At 40.2% G+C, this 19,821-nt stretch overlaps 1 protein-coding gene across 4 annotated transcripts in view; it reads right to left on the bottom strand.

Annotated features, from left to right (window-relative positions):
* LOC134536935 (dnaJ homolog subfamily B member 6) overlaps positions 1 to 19,821 on the bottom strand; it is a 158,611-nt gene that overhangs the window by 78,795 nt on the left and 59,995 nt on the right. Inside the window, exon 1 of one of the 4 annotated variants that reach the window (XM_063377034.1) lies at positions 829 to 1,029. The exons of 2 other annotated variants lie outside the window; for them this stretch is intronic. The gene's annotated coding sequence lies outside the window, so the exon portion shown is untranslated. Of the gene's footprint in view, positions 1 to 828; positions 1,030 to 19,821 lie in introns of those variants that run through there. One more of the 4 variants, XM_063377036.1, reaches the window with a different exon arrangement.

Below are 19,821 nucleotides of genomic sequence, written 5' to 3'. Positions count from 1 at the left end.
CGCTACAAACCCGGAGTCTTGCTCACACGAGCGTAACAAACTTTTACCTCACCGTTAGTCACGCCACAACACGAATTATACGTAATCTTCCGCCTTTGTTCAACAAAAATTTTCTCCGGTTTGAAAAATAACGTTCATTTTGCGGCTTCCAACTAGCATGAACTTCAGTTCAAAAAAGCAGTCGACAGAGATAAATAGAATAATTTTTAAACTTGTATTTGGCAATGGTTACAATGCAATTCTAACTACGAATCTTCGCAACAACTTTCATAACCACAAAATGCAATCCATCCACCTGTCTATTATGTAGGTTAAACCAATATGGCGGTAACTTGTCCAATTACCATTGTTTGCAGCTCGTATACATGAACATTTTATTATATATCGAATACCAGTATTTAAATTTCTATTTCTAATATGCGAATTAGGATCACGTAAGCATTATTTAACGAAATTAACTTCATTTCAAGAATAACTGTAATTTTAAATATTGCCCACCGCAATATTTTCTCCCGTGCGATTACAAAAATTAAGTATAGCATTCCTAGGAACACATGGTACACACATTAGATACTGGAGACATATTTCGGTGACGGAGAATTTTATAATAAGTTATTGAGAAAGACGAGTAATTTATAATAAATCACTGCCATATGCATTTTTTTTTGTAATGCACCATATGCCAACAATATATATTATTTATTGCACTAATCATTTACTAAAACAAAATAGCAATATCATCCCGCACACAGCTAGAACGCTTCCAATGGCCACATACGTTCAGCAGTAACTCGTCAACAAAGGAGAAGTAATGAATGCAGTACTCACTCGCTGAGAAATGGTCCAAACAGATGCTATTTGAAGGGCGTGATGAATGACGCACAAAACACTCAACTTTAAAAACAATCACACAACGCTGCGAAAAGCAACAGCGCTGCGCTCCATCCTTGGCTGGGCGACAGAGACGAAACACACAACCTGACCGGCCGACCGACAAGTTCTCACTGCGACCGCGCGCTCGACGCGCGAGCCACCAGCGCGCTCTGCACACAGACGCACGCCCACATGCAGGGCTGCCAACAGCACAACCACCGAGTCCCCTAGCCAACCGTTCACTGCTCCCACCCGCTTATCGTTTCAAATGCGAAACTGTTTACAGTTTCCGCACTAATGGTTGTTTTATTTTCCTTCAGCAAAGTGGGAATAGTATATATCCTGAAACCGTAGCAATATTTATGACTTGAACAATCATTCGCGTGGATTATGGGGGTTTTGAGCGGGAAACAACCACGTGATTGTTTTATACGTTATTTTTATACTGTGATTCAAACGTGCCGGGTATTGTTAAGTATAATATTACCAGCAAATTTTAATTTATTTTTTGTTTTACAATCTATTGTAAAGTTGGTACCACAGAAACACAAATTACTTCAAATTTTCACGATTGTCTCATCGACGACTGTGATACGAGTAGCTGGACGGAATTTTCCAATTACGTATGCAACCAGAGATGTAAAAGAGCATTGTTCAACAAAAGTAACTGACGTTAGAATTTATTTAATATCGTTCAGCATTACAAATACGTCACTTTTTAATAACATTTTCATAAAATAAAACAATGAAACAAACAATAGGAGATGAAAAAATTAATCCGCTTGTTAAAATTTAACTGTGGTTATAGTAAAAAAAAATTCACCAATGGCTAGTATTCAACTGGGAGGTGTTTTGGAGCTCGTATATTAAGTGCAGCACCGACAAGTGTTATTCGAGACTGGTCTAGGCTTCGATAGGGAATATTGGTTTTTAGGAGTTATCTTGTAGATCATTGTTCAAATTTGTTTGAATAAAGAGAGTTCTTAAAAATAAGCTATTAGTATCGATAAAGATTATTGCTACTTGTTGCTGAAGAACGGCAAAGACTTTATAACATTATGTAAATTATTGAATATTTTTAACCTTTTTTCAATGTAATTTATGACAATTTTACTAATGTACTTAATGGTTTATCGAAAAGAAAATTATTTCTTCTATCATGTGAATTTACTGCCAGAGGAGTAAAACGGAAAAAGCGTCTAGCATTGCAGCTGTGTGTATGAATAGCGTTTATTTATTAATTAATAATATTATTGTATTTCTTGGCTTATGCCATATGTAATCTACTTCCAATAAATAAAATAATTTATAAAACCAAACCAAAAACGTGGACGCCACGAGTGAAACTCCATATATAGAGGGATAAGAATTGTGTAGAGTACACAAGTATATGCAAGTGTGATTCCATCTATAATACAAACATGGCACTGAGTGCTGCTACCAGGGCCGTTGGGAAGGAGGACAAGGGGAGGGGGCCACCAGGGGCCCCTCGGAAGAGTTTTGCGATTATTTTCAATGCTCGAGTTTTCCTTGTTAGTAGAACGAAAATTACAAGTCGATTGCTAGTATAATTTACAGGAAACCTTACAAGTACTGCGATACGCACAGATAACGTTTACAGTAATGGGCACATTAACGATTACACCTTTTGAGGTTATACTTCTTTCGGTGCGTTATGAAAAATTATGAGAGTGAATTTTTACGTTACGCGCCCACATGCAACGAAATATTCACAGGGATAAAAAAAACTACAATCATACAAATAAAAATGATTTATGTGCTTTTAAATATTAAACTTTAGTGACTGATATTCAATACTGGTCCATATAATTAAAAACATTGATTTATTGTAAATACTAGTGATATAAATTGTGTTCATAAACTTTTACAGGTGTATTTATATAAATTAGTTTATGTTCCCGTATGTAAATTTTATTTGCATTATATATTATTACAAAATATATTAATAAATTAGAATAAACATTCTGCATATTTCTTTATTTTCATTATTTAATTTTAATTTATCTCGATCATTTTAATAAAAAGTTTTATACATGTGTTTATATTAATATTGGATACTGATTATTATTTTTAATTTAATGGCTTCTATACATTACCAACCTTATTTATGATATCACTCCAGTCCTTTTATTATTTTATTTCTATTAATTATTTTCATGCAAAATTAAACTTAGCCAAGTAAGTGTAACTTCTAACACACAAACATAAGCACAAGCACCAATTTTTAAGTGAAACTTTTTTGGGCGCGATGAGAGTAAAATTTTAAGGCCGGATTTTAATGCAATGTTTCGTGAAACCTTGTCGTGAAACGTTTCTGACGAGAAAAGTACAGAGAAAAGGTACTTGGCCAAAGAGATATAAAGAGAGCAAAATGATATACCGAGAAAGATAAAAGAACGAACGACTAAGACAGAGTGTGTGCAATCGCTTGTTTCAGAAAATAGCTATAGATATCCTTTACAGTCAGCTAGCTGTGAGTGCCTTGAATTTTATATTTGCTACCAGCGCGCTCCCGTTCCTCCTTGTTCAACCAGCAGCGTAGAGAGCGCTGTAGAGACAGTCCCTGCATTTCCCGCCCAGACAGCGCTACCTGTTATAAATTTTATATTTTGTTCAGATAATTCGCAAATTTTAAATGGCAGAATTTTTTGAAGAAACAGTAACACACACTGTTTTTCTTTATGGTGTATTTTAAAAGTGAGTTATATTTATTGTTAATTGATCATTATAGGAAAATCGTTTTCTTTCTCTCTGCTGTACCCCTTACGATATACTTACGAGTAGAGGTTTTAATTGCCAAATACATTTCATTTCACGTCTACTAAATTACACGTGCTCTTTTTTGAAGTAAAACTTCTTTGCTGAGGGGCAAACATTTTCGAGCGTTAAAAAAATTCCAACCGCATGAAGGGAAAATATGTATATAGTGCAACCGGTAGAGGAGACAGCAGGAAAAGGTAGAAATGACGCTGCACACTTGCACGCTTGCACGCTTGCGCTCTTGCTATCTCGCTATCTTGCGCAATTGCATATGCATGGTTGTCTCTGGGGGGTGGACGTCGTGCTATCCCCACTCCGGGGCCGTTGGCGCGGTAGGTGATCGCTGGAGCAGCCTTGAGCGGGCTCCACGCGGCGGCGTGCGGCTCAGGTTGAACCCTGCCATGCTGCAGGGATAGGCGGGTCGCGGCGGTAGGGACCCGCCTGCGCCTGACCTTTGAATATATATACTGTATAGAAGTCGCCAGCCCAGGTTAAAATTTCTAATACGGTTTTGAGGTAGTTGGTTAATTCACCGCCGCAATCGCCACCATCTCTAGGGCATCGACATGTGGTGGTCCCTAGCGGACAAGTGTCGAACTCTTCAAACACCCCTTCCCCCTCCCGTTGAACGACGTTGAGCTGCAGTGAATGATGAGTGGCGGGGTGCGGGGATTGACAGCGGGCGACAGTGGTGCGCCCTAACGGGTAAATAACAACTAAGACGATACAGGGCGTTACGGCAGCGCACTGCAGCGTTGAAGTTCCCAAGCTGCTCATCATACGCTTCTGAAAAACGTAGAGTAAATCCTATCCACTCGCGACTTCTATACAGTATACATATTCAAAGGACTGACGCCACCCCGACTTGCTGGCATCTAGTAAGGGAGTATTTGGGCAGAGGGCAACACAACGGGGTTTGAGCTCATTGCTGTGCACCGCGCCACGGGCCATATTCTCAAGAAAATATTGTTCATTCATGTACAAATTAATTTTTTTGATTACGTACTTGTGTAAATCAGTTATTACTATACATTGCTATCTGAGTATTGTTTTAGCTGTGCAACTATTATTTTTGATGGTACAATGCTTTTTCAAGCTTTAGTTTGACATGGGTAATTATTTGTCACGAATTATTACTTCAATGAACTAAATCACGCACCGTATTATAGTAACGAGCCCACGAGCGGAGTGTAGCTGTGGGCGACTGTAGCTCAACAATGTAGCATTGAGCTAGGTCCGGTTCGTATGCCATGCTGCCACTTTCACTTTCCAGATACCTTCCTCAGACTCCACAAGTCCATAAGGCCCCAGCATGGTTCAAGTTAAAGAATTATTTAAAAAAGATTATTTATAGGATCTATAATTTTATTTGTATGGAAAAGAGTTATTTTATTTGATATCATACCTGCATCCTTACTATTCTCAATTATTATCCCATGTTCAATAAAAATACTAATCATTTATAATATCTATACCTAATAAGCAAGAAGTTTCACTTCTGTCATACGTGGACCCACTCACAATTTTTTTAAAAATCGAGATGTTTTAAAAATTTATACACTTACGCTCAGGCCCTTGTTTTTCTCTCGATGTCCCTGGCTATTGGGTCATTTTTTTAGACCATATTATTTGCTCAACGTTATATTCGAGCCGTGAAACTGTCCCGGGCAAATTGTCATGATCGCGGAAACTTGCGGGAATTTTTGCCACTGTTGGAATAACGTTTGACATAACGAGGGGAGAAACATAAAAAAATGCAAGGGGTAGGAAAAGCCCTCTCGAACAGTAGCAAATGTCGAGGAGTGAACGCGAAATAACCGACACACCGTGTGGGACCGCCGCCTTGCGCCCAGCTGGTGACACGGCGGCGAGGTTGGCACCACCCCTACACTACCACCACCCCCCCCCCCCCCCAATTCTTCACGGGCCCGGCCGCAGTCAGCTGATGGAAGGAACCGGGAGGCCTTGGGACGGGGCGCATAACCTCCGCGCGGCGCGGCGGTCTCGAGTGAGAGAGAGAGAGGAAGAGAGAGGAGAGGGAGAGAGAAAAGAAAGGAGAAGGACGGAGCCGTCTTCCTTTCATCCGCCTTCGCCAACGCGTCTACCCCCTACCCCCGAGCTAACACAAAACGATAGCACCAACACGTCTCGAAATAGTAAACATTCGTCGCCTATGCATGCTGTAAGCCTGGTTAACGGAACATGACTTCTGTGGCGAGCGTGGCGGAATGGGTGAGTGTCTGTTCTAAAGTCGAAGTTACTCTGAGGAGTAAAACAATAAAATAACCGTAGCTTTGAACAAAGGCTAATGCTTTCATTTTTTTTCAATATATTAGGCTGTACAATAGTAATATAAATAATATATATACATGATCAAGAGCGTATCCAGACTTAAATTTCGGAAAAAAGGAGGTGGGGGCATATAAACTCTTTGTCCGCTGTTTATTTTCAATTTTTTTTTTTCCTTTTGTTGGTGGGGATAATACGTTTTATTGGATTTCTTAGGTTTCCGAGAGAAGGGAGTGATATACCCTACCCTTTTCAAGGCTTCTTACGTCCTTGATCATGTAGTATTGTTAGAAACAATCATGTTAAAACAACACATCGGCAAAGAATTAGCAATAAACTTCACTATAACAAAAAAAAAAGTATTGGTTTCGAAATGGGAATTTCTGGGTGGGTGGGAGATAGTTAAATAGAGCGAGAGAGAGAGAGAGTTAATTACTAACAGAAACTATAAAAAAATAAACTATAGTATACAGCCTCGTAATAAATGCGGAACATAATGTATGTTGTTTAGCTTCAATTGAATGAAAAAAAAAAAAAAATCCCCTAGTGAGGGGAGCAAGGGAGGGAAGGGAACTTTTCCAGATACATAAAGAGTAATGTTTGGTGTACACTTCTGATAGCTACCTTAGAAAATTAAACTACAGTACGCTTCTTACAATTCATTCAACTCGTTCATCGTAATACCCAGCAACGGTTGCAATTTGGAAAATTTATAATCATGATTTAGTAAGGTTCGGCATATTTTAAGGGGGGGGGGGGAAAGTGTGTGCACTTGTGCACACGCGTTTGTAACTTCTATTGCATTACTCAAACATTAACCTGAAACATTCTAAAACAAATACTATGACACTAAGTGTGCGCCTGTTTATTTGTTTTTGCTTCAAAGGACCTAAACGATATCTAGTTAAGGTCCTAGAGTAAAGAATGAGGGAAGTTACATCACGGCAACTATCGTTACCATGGCTGGCCAATCCTCACACGATGCATGCGATCCTTCCCTGCATGGCTAATCCACAGACATGTACACTCGGTTAGGTTAGGAAAAAATTAAAATCGGGGTCCGCGGTTCGATGCCCGGATCTGGCAGTTCCAAGAACGAGGCCCAAGACAGCTATGAAGACAATACAGTCTGCCGCAGGGTGTATACCATTTGTCCGAGTGTCCACTTCTCCGAATGACCACTTGTCCGAGCTCCTTTTGTTCGAATGACCACTTGTCCGAGTGACCACTTGTCCGAGCGGCCAACTCTCCGAGCTTTGAGGGGCGGATGGTGTCTCCCACCCGCGCGACCTTGCTCCGCCCTGCCTCCTCCTTGACAGCCAATCCCAGCACTGTCGGCCTGTCGGCCGCCAATCAGCAATAACAGTTATCACACTGGGAGGTGGCTACCGAAACTAAAACCGCTCGTACAATTACGTACATAAAGCAGCCCCCCTCTGCCGCACACCATGCTGCAGTGTTGTATGAATAAGCAACCACATGACCTAACGCAGGAGGGGGGGGGGGATGTGTCCTGCCCCATACCCCTCAAATCCTAATGTTTATATCATTTCCACCGACAAATGGAAAGAATTCTGAAGCAAACAGCGGGAAAAGTGGTTCTGTACAAACCCTTGCCCCACCGTCATCACCCTAACATCTGCGTAAGCTCCGTAACAACTGGTCAGAGAGCAATCTAGGATCTAGGGTGACGGCGGGGGGGAAGATGAAGGGGAATGGGTGAGGGTGGTGAATTGGGGGAAGGGAGGGGGATACGCCCCCGCGTCGGCGTCGGAGGCCAAAACGGTGATTGTTCTCGACCTCCCACCCACGGAACGAGATTCTGTATTTGAGAACCGTCAAGGCAGCCAAATGATTCGGAGCCAAATAAATGCAGTCCTGCTTTGATCTTTCGCCATTGCCGGGCCGCACCATCTATACCTTCTAAGCAACTTCAGTTTGTGCGAGTGTTTAACGAGGTATTGCCCTTGATTAATTGTGTAATGTTTATAAAAGGTTTTAACAACGTAACAAGTCCTTGTTTAACGGCTTTCAGGAACTTAAAAGCAGATTTTTTTAAATGCCACCCTAGTATTTATTGAAAGCATGAAATCGTGTGCTATGTAGTTTTGAATTAAATGTTCGCACGTAGTATATGTCGTGAAATTATTCATTTTTAGTATATCGTTATTAGTAAATAAAAATAAGGGATTTCTAAAATCATGGAAACCTGAAAGAAAGAAAAACGAATAATTTGCGACACAGATAAGATACGGGCGATTAATTCAAAACTGCATACTACATGATTTCATTCTTTAAATACATGCCTGGGCTGACATAAAAATTTACCTTCAACTTACTAAAAACAGTTAAGTAAGGAATATATTTTTTAAAATTTTTATAAATTATTTTTTTCTATAAATTTTAAATATTTCCCCATTAAACTCCGATAATAATTACGGATTTTCAAGATGGCGACCATACCGACAATTTCAACGGTGACGTCATAATCCAAAATGGCGGGAAGTTCTAGAAAATAAAATGGGGGGATTCAAAATTGCCACCGGGGTCAAAAGGTCAAGGTCGGTGACATCCGAGATGGGCGCCGTGACGTCACGAACCACAGCTCCAGCTCCATAGCCGGAAGCCAGGCGCAGGACCGGCTATCCTAAACTACTATTATAAAATATACATCATTGTTTTAACTCTTATGACTCGGTCTCAATCGCCATGTTGATTTTTCGATTTTACGTCATTATGTTTTAAGCGCTATTTCTATGTATAATTTTGAACATTTAACTCGATACCTCACTTGCATTTGTTTTCCTGCCACAAATATTTTCAACAGACGTGTATAAAAAGTCGCGCACGTGATAATTACGAAGACTTGCACAACTTTTTTTTCCTAAATGAATATCTGTTGAAAACATTTGTGGCGCAGAACAGCAAATGAAAGAAAGGTACTGAGTTAAAAAATTTTAAATAGCCCTCAGATAAAATAATGACTGAAAACCTTTTTTTCAAAACAAAATTCAACATGGCGGTTGAGACCGATACTTCAATATATATATAATTATGGATGAAAGTCTGTGCCAGTAGCTTATAAGAAAGAGAGAGAAAAAGTCTCTGAAACCAAAATGTACCTCGCTCTTATGATAAAAAAAACTTTCTTTTCCGAAAGCCGAGCGTACGGAACGCTAAAAGCAAAGTCAAATACAGTTACAGTTACCGTGAGCTACTTTCTCTGCTCCGGACACCCACCTCTCGTACTTGACATGCATCGTGATGCGTCAGTTGCGTTCCGTTTCAAGGTCGGTGCGGACCCCCGCGCGCCGTGTTCCGAGTCAAGGGCGCTTCTCTGACGAGACAGAACGACGATCAATTTCAAACAAATGGGGACAGCATAGCATAACGACGTGTTTTAACTAATGCCGTCCAAACAGAAAGCATGTGTACATTTACCTAATGACATTTTATCATTGTGCATATGCTTTTTTTTTCCTTCAAATTTTTGGTCGTTGTAAATTTACTCTCACGAATATTAGGCAAGTTTACAATGACGTGTTTTTAAAAAAATTTAGTGTAGTGTTCGAAAAATATGACATAAACTTAGCTTAGGTATACTTCCGGAAAAAAAAGCAAATTTTTTATAGTAATTTTAACGCATATTCCCATAATTTAACTGCGTCAAGTAATACAAATTTGTTTTTTAGAAACACTAGTGTAGAATTACATAATTTGTAGAACTATTTTATTAAAAAAAAATACACACTCCGTAAAAAAATCCATGATTATTGAATCGGTAGTTTAAAACTTTATTTTGAAGTGAACCTAATGGAGCCTTGGTTACCCAGCGACTGGAATGGCGGTCTAGCAGCCAACACAACATGGATTCGATGCCCGGCGGATCAAATCGGACTTCGCCGATGGGAATTGGCGTCTTTCTTGTTTCTTCTGTAGGTTAATTAATAAATAACTAATCAAAACTGCCCTGGAAGTATTCTTCCTTCCTTGGAAATAGATACATTTATAAAAATAAAATAAAAATACACGTGAGGGAGTCTTTCACTACTCTCCAGATATGTGTTGCAACACCTAACCTCAATAAGGAGCAAATTCATGTGTTTTCATGTTGCAAATACACTTATAATACGAAACTCGGAAACGAAATTTAACGTAGAATTCTTTCAAATAATGCCGGGCGTGATAGTACAAGCAAATTGTGTTTTAAATTCCATTTCTTGAAGCGAATCACACGTAGTTTCCGCAACCGCCGCTAGAATTCGCTGCCGGAGCAGCTACGTCGACTATTGAATCATTCGATTCGAAGACCGAAATTATAAACTATATAATGAAACAGCTCCGATAAAAGAAAGAAAAAAAATTAAAAAGTACTAAACCCGGCTTCGGACCTGATATTCAACGTGGAATTTTATGAAAATACTGCCCAACTTGTAACAATGCATTAAAAAGTTAATATCATAAACTATCAATTTGGTTCGCGCATTCGCCACAGATGGCAGCATCGTGTTTACACATTACCGTTCTATGCTACTTACGTTCAATTCACAATATTACTTCCACCAAATGCCACATACCGAGAGTTACACATCAAAAATACACGTAACTTTGATGTTCGTTGCCAGAATGGGTTATACGCACTAGAGTCTGTGCCATGTAAATTGACTCAAATATGACAGATCTTCAAGAGTAGTATCAATTGTCTGCGTATCCTTCCGCCGCTGTTTTCTGCTCACAAGGTTTGGGAACAGCTTAATGTGGTTGTCGGTGTTCGTAAAAAAAAAAAAAAAAAAAAAAAAAAACACCATGTGATGATATAATCTTAGGACAGTGGTATCCAGTATTTTTTTTAATCAAAGGCCAATTATTTCCCCCGCTGAAGTGTTGGGTGACGCACTGTATCATATTGTCACCTTAAACATTAAGATGATTTTTTGACGTGACAACGTCTAATAAATCGATGAACGCTGGCTGCACGCACGAAAAAGTGTCCCACAACGGAAGTGTCCTGTTTGCTCATTGTACGCATGCGTGGCATCTCTCTTCCACTCGATTGGAACAACCATCGATTTGACTTTTCAATCATATTTTCGTCGTTTGAATTATTAATATTATGTAATTTAACGATCGTCCACCGATTTTCAGCACAATCGGTACGGTTATTTAAAAGTAATGTTGAATATTCAAATACGTTTTGAACCAACAATGGTGTTTTACAGTTACACATAACAATTCAAATTACACCCGGGATCTTTTGCACAATGTTTTAAAAAATATTGTAACACATTATAAATAAGATTGGTGTATTTGGGATGCGTATTTGTTATAAAATCGTGTTATGAAAACGAAATAATATTATTCCCCCACCGTGAACAAAATTTTTATAAATATATAATATCTGAAACTACAATTTTTCAAGAATGGCCTCGTGGCCACGCGGTTAACATTGCTAATTTTCAATTTTAAGGTTGTGGGTTCGAATCCCGGCAACTGCGAATTTTTTTTGTACTTGTAAAAATAAATACGGTGCACGCAACATTTTAAAAGTAATAAATATATTTGAATTAATGAATGCAAATAAAAGTAAATTTATTAATTCAATTGCACATTTCATTTCACTCCTTTGTATCCATAAAAAATAGTGATAATTCAATAAAAAATGATTCAATTTTATTCATAAAAGTATGCAGAGGTAGATTTTATCATGCAAAAGATAGAAAAATTTTAAAAAAATTCTTCCTCAAAGAATATAATATTTTTAATGCCTAAATGGTTTGGTTGTAAAAACCTATTACGGCTCAGTCTCAGGCCGAATATGATATTTCTTTTTCTTCTGGATTAATCATTTCATCAATGTTTTGTTATGTCGTCACGTTAAACTATCGTCCGTAAACCGACTTTACAGACAACCATTTTTTTTTTAAGTTATACTTCTTTAGGCGCATTGAAGATTAAATTTTAGTTAGCAACGGAAAAGCAATGAAATGCGCGCGCACCACGGACGGAAATTTAATATTATGAAGTCTAATGCGCATGCGCGTACACGTTTCCGCCACACCCAATATCACAATTACACTTTAAACGAAACGCACATTGAACTGAAATTAAAGATTTACTCTTGAACACAAAACGGTTTACGTTCAGGAGAGTCGCCATTTGGCGCAGGTGGCGCTAACAAGCGAGAAAACAACAAAGCAGTACTCGCGCATGGGCTTATCTAGAACTCGTTTATTGTGACCTTGAGCCAACACACTACAACGCTCACAGTTGATACTGTTGAGATTTATGATTGGGGCATTATTCTATGGACATGCTGCATGGGCCCCCACAAGGGGGGGGGGGGGGGGGGGGGGCTGGGTGGACCCCTGGGTCCAGGGCCCAGTCACGTTTATTTTTATCTCAGCGTGTGAAATAAATATACATACTCGCTGTGGTTATTTTAAAAGTGAAAAAATGTTATTAATAAAGCTTAGTTTGGACTTATAAAATAATAACCATAATTTTACCTTGCATTTTCAGGTTAAATAACATTCTAAAAATAGTGTAGGTAATAAATAACCATGCAATTATGATGTAGCACGTGTCTGTAAAATTGTGGGCCGGGGAGGGGGGGGGGGGTGTCCGATCCTGCTTCCAGGGCCCGTAATCGAATGTGGAGGCCACGACATGCCGTATTTGAAACAGCGTCGAAGCGAGTACACAAGCGCGGTGGAAGACGAAGGTTGGTCGGTCATAGAGTACACGCCAGGTGAATGAGAGGACCGCGCGCCAACTTCCGAGTTGGCCGCGCCTTTTCGACCGCGCGGGTTCCGCATTCCCGCGCACCGTGCGCGCGCACGTGTGCGTTCCGTTACTCGCACCGAAGCAAGGACATCATACCCATTCCCGCGGTCATCATCCCGTTACTCCATGCGCTGTTTTTTTTTTTTTTTTTTTTTTTTTTTTTTAAGAAACAAAGTAAATGGCTAGCGTACAACTATTTGGAAGTTGGGTTACCGAAATCCTTTACCTCGAAGCCAAACGAGCCCGAAACCAAATTTAATTAATTTTGTTTTATTGCAGATTATGTCTTGAAAGTTCGTTTTACATCAAACCACAACATCGAGATTCATTAAAAAAAAATTTTTTTTCTCTAAAGCTTTTAGCAAGAGATATATAAGAATCTTATGTTCGAAACTTTTAGTTGAGCCAGACAAACGTAAACCTAGATACAATGTTATGTACCTGTGCCTGTTGAGAAAAGTCTTCCAATCAGAAGAAATTGATCATAAGTTCTGCTTGGCGACTACCTGCATATGGAGGTTGATGGAAAACAGTGTCATTGAAAGAGAACTTTTTTTTCTCTCCTGAAAAACTGACCAATTTTGACTTGGACCCTTTTAGTTCTGAGGTACAGAATGAAGGATGGACTCTTTTAAAAATTCTTCACTATACAGAACGAGTCACGGCTATTGAAAGGAAATACTTGCACATTCATTTAAGACATCGTTATTCCGTTTTCACTATGAATTGATATAAAAATCTCTCTAAACGATGTGAAGTTACCAGTCTTAGCAATGTTAATTATAGAGCTATCGATATAAACTTCGTTCTTTCAGATAGAACTAGCCTAAGGTAACTCCTGCTGCCAGCAATTCTGTTTAGAAAAAAGGAAAATGCAACGTCTTGACAAACTTTGAAATCCAATAGTTTCCATGTAATTAAAGTATTAAAAAAATAAAGAAATGTCATGGCCGATCAGTTGTTTAATAAAGACACGCGAATAAACGTACTACCATTTCAAAGTTTGAAACACCGTTGGATGATCTCTTTTTAACCACCAACGCTAACAACAGAAATTACTATAGTTCTATTTTAAAGAACTAAGTTGATATCGATATCCCTATAATTCATATTGATAAGACAAGAAACTTCAAACTGTTTAATGAGGTCTTAACTACAATTAATCTGGAATTTTTTTCAAGATAACAGCTTATGTGACTCATTGTGTAGGCCTATGTTGTACATACAATACTTACTACATCATCTCAGGAGTCATCTTCCTTATCAGTCAGCTAAACACTGGCACTTATTCACTCACTAAATTAAAAATCACTTCGTTCCCGCCAAACGTCCGCGCCCAATGACGTCAGGGCATGAATCGCTTTCGCTTCAGACCACGTGCGCATGGATGATGCACGAAGTGGCTGGAAGCAGACTGACGCGGACCTTGCTTGGGTTACGGAACTCATGCCGCTGCGCACCGTGTGCGTGAATGCGGTATTTCCTACACCCTTCCCGCCGCCCGCGAACCAACATTTTAAGAGCCAGTAAGTCAATCCGGTCGTGTCCTATCGTGCGCTAGGTTAGCGTACGGTTAATGTACCGGTGTAGCATATTCAATACCGAAACCCTTACTTTTGTGTGCCTAGGTCATGTAGCACTTTAAAATAATATTGAACCATTTACTCTTGGATCTAAGAATAACATTTTTGACGTGACAACGTCTAATAAATCGATGAACGTCGGCTGCACGCACGAATAAGTGTCCCGTAACGCACATTCTCCCGTTACGCTGTGTCCCGTTACGCTCATTGTACGCTTGCGCCGGCCGCATCTATCTCTCTTCCACTCGATTGGAACAGCCATCGATTTGACTTTTTCGAGGCACATTAAACTTGAAACACTCCCATTCGTTTCCTACTTTTCCTATCATCGTCCTATCCTTAACAGAATAACACAGATTGGAAGAAGTTAAATAGCAAACAGGTATAAAAGTTATAGTTAAAATAATCTCTTCGTTAAAGTAATAAATATATTTGAATTAATGAGTGCAAATAAAAGTAAATTTATCAATTAAATTGTAGATTTCATTTCACTCCTTCTTTGTATCCATACAAAACAGTGACAATTCAATAAAAAATGGTTCAATTTTATTCATAAAAGTATGCAATCATTTCATCAATGTTTTGTTATGACGTTATTACGTTAAACTATCGTCCGTAAACCGACTTTACAGACAACCAATTGTTTTATTCGCTACAATGTATACATGAAGGGCGGCTCAGTAGTGGACCTGAGGCAAGTTAAGAATATCTCTATTTGACTGTCCTGAAAAGTTTTCGCTTAGAGTTAACTCTGACTCAAGTTAACGGCCGTTTAAGTTTTATTTCTCTAGATTTTCAGCACGACGGAACTTACAAAATAGCTAGCTTCCCAAGTTATCTGCAACTGTTACAATTTGGAACTGTGGTCGCCTGGAAATCTGCAGCTGCAGTAACGAAAATATTCTCAGTTTACGAAAATATCCAAGAATACGCTGAGGGCGGATAAATAGTTCTGAAAGTAGATTTGAAAATGGTTAAAACTCGTGTTCTCAAAATAATTTATAGGCATGAAACAACTGGTACATATTCTTGAAAGCACTCAAGGGACTAGCATTACACCTTTATCTTAATTTCTCCGCCACATAATGTTATGTATGGTTACCGCTCAGTTCTCACAGTTACCTTATATGCAAGAGTCAGGGCTTTCGAGAGAAATTAAGGGTCCCGGGGCAAATAATTTTGCTGGGCCACCCTCCGTATTTCGTAATACCTACACAACTATTCAAACTCCACACTATTAAAAAAAATCAAATCACTCCAAAAATTTTAAGAGATTATAATGTATAAATAGGACCACACTACAGTGATTTTCATCAGTATTTTAAGAAACTTTTGTTAATGTTTCTCTCAATAAATCATAATTATAATCCCTTTATGTCTTTTTAAAAAAAGGACAAAATATTTCGTTTTAAAACTAAACAATTTACATAATACTGATTATAAATTAAATTATAATATACTTAATGCCGAACAGCTTAAACAAATCAATAACCATTTCAAAATTATATTTCCGCCCTTTCACATCAGCGAACGTTTCAATAATATAATAAAAATTCAATGCCCGCGCAAGTCTTTGTAGCAATGCATAATGTTCTTGGATGAAGCAAGTCTCTGTTGTTCAATAATTGTAGATGTCAGGCAGGTCTTTATTCCGCCGAGCACACTGACAGATGTTTCTGACAAGAGTAACACAAGCAGGAAGTACGCTCCTGGAGGCGACACCGTGCCGTTAAGTCCGCACGCACGCTCTCGAAGGGGATATTGCAGGGGCGCAACAACTAAATTTCCAAAAGGAGGGGGGGGGGGGGGCAATATACCTTATTATAAAGAATCATCGATCCCCCCTATTGAAGCGGGGGGGTCCGGGAAAATTTGTACTTCAAGGAGGAAAATGGTGCTATTTAAGCAGTTTTATTATCTAAAAATTGATTACACAGTACTTTCTTTGCCCCCGTTTGCCCCCACTTCAAGGTTTCAGAGGGGATGGGGGGGGGGGGCAAAATAAACCTTGCCCCCCCCTCCCTGTTGTTGCGCCCCTGGGAGCTTGTACCAAGGCACTCGCCGCTAGTAGGAGAGGGGGGGGGGGGGAGGAGGGGAGTGCGGATCGGAATTAGCGACGCTGGTTGTGGGAGTCCAGTAGGCGCCACTCCTAAAAATACACACGCCGTTGAACGTCTCCCTTTGTGGAGGCCCCGCTATGTCTTCGCCCGTCGGTCAACGGTCCTTCCGCCTTCGTGGTAGATGTGGGAGAGGGGAGGAGGGGGGGAGGCACCCGGCCGGCCGACACGGGTGCAGAGCAAGTACAGGGGGGTGAGGCGGGGGGGGGGGGGGGGCGAGCCATCTTCGCTCCGAGAGTAATTACCCGGGAACGCGCGCTGTTAATTGCAAGCGTCACGCACTCTCCGCCTCGCCCGCTGGCCGCGACCCCCGCTGCCGTCGAACGACCGCCTCTCGCACCGCACTTCCCACAAACCAGGAGTCGGGAGTCGTCCCGGGACGGCGATGCTGGTGACGTAGTTTAGTTCTCGAAGCCGAAGATGCGTGGTCCTGACGAACCCCTGGCAACCAGCAACGCTGTGCGACAAGACCGATAGAGTAAGGCAAATAGAGGCATATGCGACAAGGCAATGGTGTGCAGAGACTGTTAAAAATTTTTTCGAACTTAAATTTACGAAATCTTTGATTGTATAGAACCAAGTGTTGTAGTAAATGCGCAAGTGATATTTTTATTTTACTCACTTTGACGACAGCCTTCGGTGGTCCCTCCACTCGCACAGAATGTTATGCCTCGTAATTCAAATAATTCGTGCAATAGGGAATTTTGATGTATTGCATTTTCTTGGACATACGCCATTTCATTGTCACGGGCAAAAAAAAAATTCAACAGTGCAAAATAAGAAATAAGAAATGAGAAGCCTTAAGCCTGATGACGCGACACCTCGGAGGGCCACGAGACTTTTCCAAGTCGGGACATGGCACAGCGGGAGGGGCTGGTGGCGACCTGCGAGGCGACCCCTTGGTGAGCGATATAGGACGACGAGCGACGGGCTCCGTTGCGCATTGGTGCATCGGGGACCAAAGTAGCCGGGACTGTGTTGTGTGCGCGGCGGACGAGAGAGTACTGCTATTCAGTGTGTCAGGACAGAGGTGCGAGGTAACAGACGAGCAGTAGGGAGAGCCACTTTCGAGCTGTCGAGCTGTGGACTTAATGAAACAGTGTTTCATCTGTGGCCAGACATTTATGTTTTAACTAATGATGTAAATATACTAAGATGATAAATAAAAACTGAAGTTAATTACTCGGGATACCCTTTCCGGACCTGTTTACCCACTCGCGACAATATGCAATGCCAGCTATTTAATCACATTGCAGAAGAAAAAAAGTACTTTTCAATGTGGGGAACATAAAAATACTTAAAGAGTGTGATAAGGAGGCATTACGAGCGAAGGTTTTACGCCGATGGCTTTCGACATTAAAGAGTAGCCGCGCAAAGAGTCGCGTGGGGAGATGCGAACGTGTTGCAAAGATCGGGTTTTAAAGCTTCCTTGCAGTTGCCAACTTGTTGCTTACTTTACGTTCCTGCGTCTGCTGCGCTTTCACCGAACGTGCAACATAAACGACGTGCAACCGCGCTAAAATAAACAAAAATAATCACCCGACCACGCGAAACCTGTCCCGGGTACTAACACACAGCAATGATATACCGATTCAATTACGGGCCACGCCTGCCTACGCACTCGTAAGTATAAGTTGTACAAAGCTTCAGAAGAACTCACACGATTTGGAAACTGCTCAAGATATCTAAATATCTTATGCTTCAGGAAAACATTTAAGATTACGCTGAGGGTGGATGAATAGTTCTGTTTCCGTTATGGTTTTTAGAATGTATTTTTTTTAAACATAAAAATGGCTAAGATCTGTTTTTTTTTTTTCCCAGAATAAATTTTAGCATGAAAAATCCGCTGCAGATTCTTGAAAGCACTCAAAACACTTGCATTATACTTTTATCTTAATTTCTCAACCATCTGATGTTCTGATTATCTACCACTCGAAATTTCATAGTTGTCCAATGCACGACGAGAAGACTGCGTGAAACAGCCTTGCGCTTAGAGGCGACACCGTACTAAAAGCAACAGCGAGCGTCGTCCCTACCATCCCGACTCACAAACACTAATTCACCTAGAGCAGAAGGGCCCCTAGCTGCTGAAAATCAATGTATATGCAGTTATTGGACAGGTCAAACTGGGGACAGAGCAAGGTGGAACTAAGAGAAAAAATAAATAGAAGGGGGGGGGGGCGCTCACCCCCCCCCTCCTTCGAATTTCCACACCAACACGGCCAACAATAATCATAATGAAAATGTCGAGATATGCGCGTGTTTTTCAAGCTATTCGCGATTGCTGATTGTTCAAGTGTGTGCTGTACACTACATCCATGAAGTTTAGAGTCAATTATCGTTCTTCTTTGTTGAAACTTCGTTGTAACTCTCGCAAATGTACACTTGCCGTGGCGGACCTCGGGGACGCGTCCAGCCCAGAGCACTGGAGTCGCGGGCTCGCTCTTGCATAACGCCAGTGGGCGGGGAGGGTATATTTGGAGGCGGCGGCGTGGGGGGTGCCTCAAGGTCGAGGCAGTCGGCGGCGACGCCAGACACCGATCCGCGCCCATGAAGGCCTATATCTATCTGCTCCGGAACAACCGCAGCTCTGTCCGCGGCATGGTGGGTCTGGCGTGTACAGTATTCGCCATGTTCATACTTGGAAAATTTTATTTTCCAGTCTGTAATGCAGTATTATGGAATTCTGTATTGGGGAGGGATGAGCAAAACTTTCAATTAAGCCACTTATAACAATTCAAAAACTTATTTCACGAGTTTTTTTTTTTAAAAAAAGTACCCATCCAGTGAACTTTATAAACTATTAAACGTATCTGATATTAAAAGATTGTTTATTAGAGCTGCAATAATTAATATGTATCAAAGGGAAAATCAGTTAAATTAAGTAGATCGTAACTATCCTACACGGCATTGACAGAACATCAATTTACCAATCCCTCTATTCCATAAAAAAATTTCTCAGAGATCTTTAGAATTTTTGCTTCCAAAAATTGTTGTTATTCTTCCTGGAAAAAAAATTATTTTAAAATAAAAATATATGTGTTAATATTTGGCTAGATAATTTAACTGATGAAGAGATCGCTTTAGTAAAGAAAAGAAAGATAAATACACAAACACACACAAAAAAGAAAAAGTCAAAATCAGTCGATGTCAAATGTTAAATGCAAAAACAGCATACATATTTCCGTGAAACGAATTAGAACAGTATCACAGCACAGACGAACAAAGCGGACTGACAATGACGATACAGTTGCAACAGATAACAGACAAACAACAACCACGGACAAACACGCCGCCAATACAGCGACGCACATGCGAACACATATTCTGACAATGCAACAAAAATGGAACAGATCTCAGTTCCCGAAACGTCGCAACTGTTTTTGTCTTGGGAA

The sequence above is a fragment of the Bacillus rossius genome, chromosome 11 (assembly GCF_032445375.1).
Source record: "Bacillus rossius redtenbacheri isolate Brsri chromosome 11, Brsri_v3, whole genome shotgun sequence".
Classification (NCBI taxonomy): Eukaryota; Metazoa; Arthropoda; class Insecta; order Phasmatodea; family Bacillidae; genus Bacillus; species Bacillus rossius.
The sequence above is the reverse complement of the archived record's forward strand: the minus strand, read 5'-3'. Positions and strand labels throughout refer to the sequence as shown.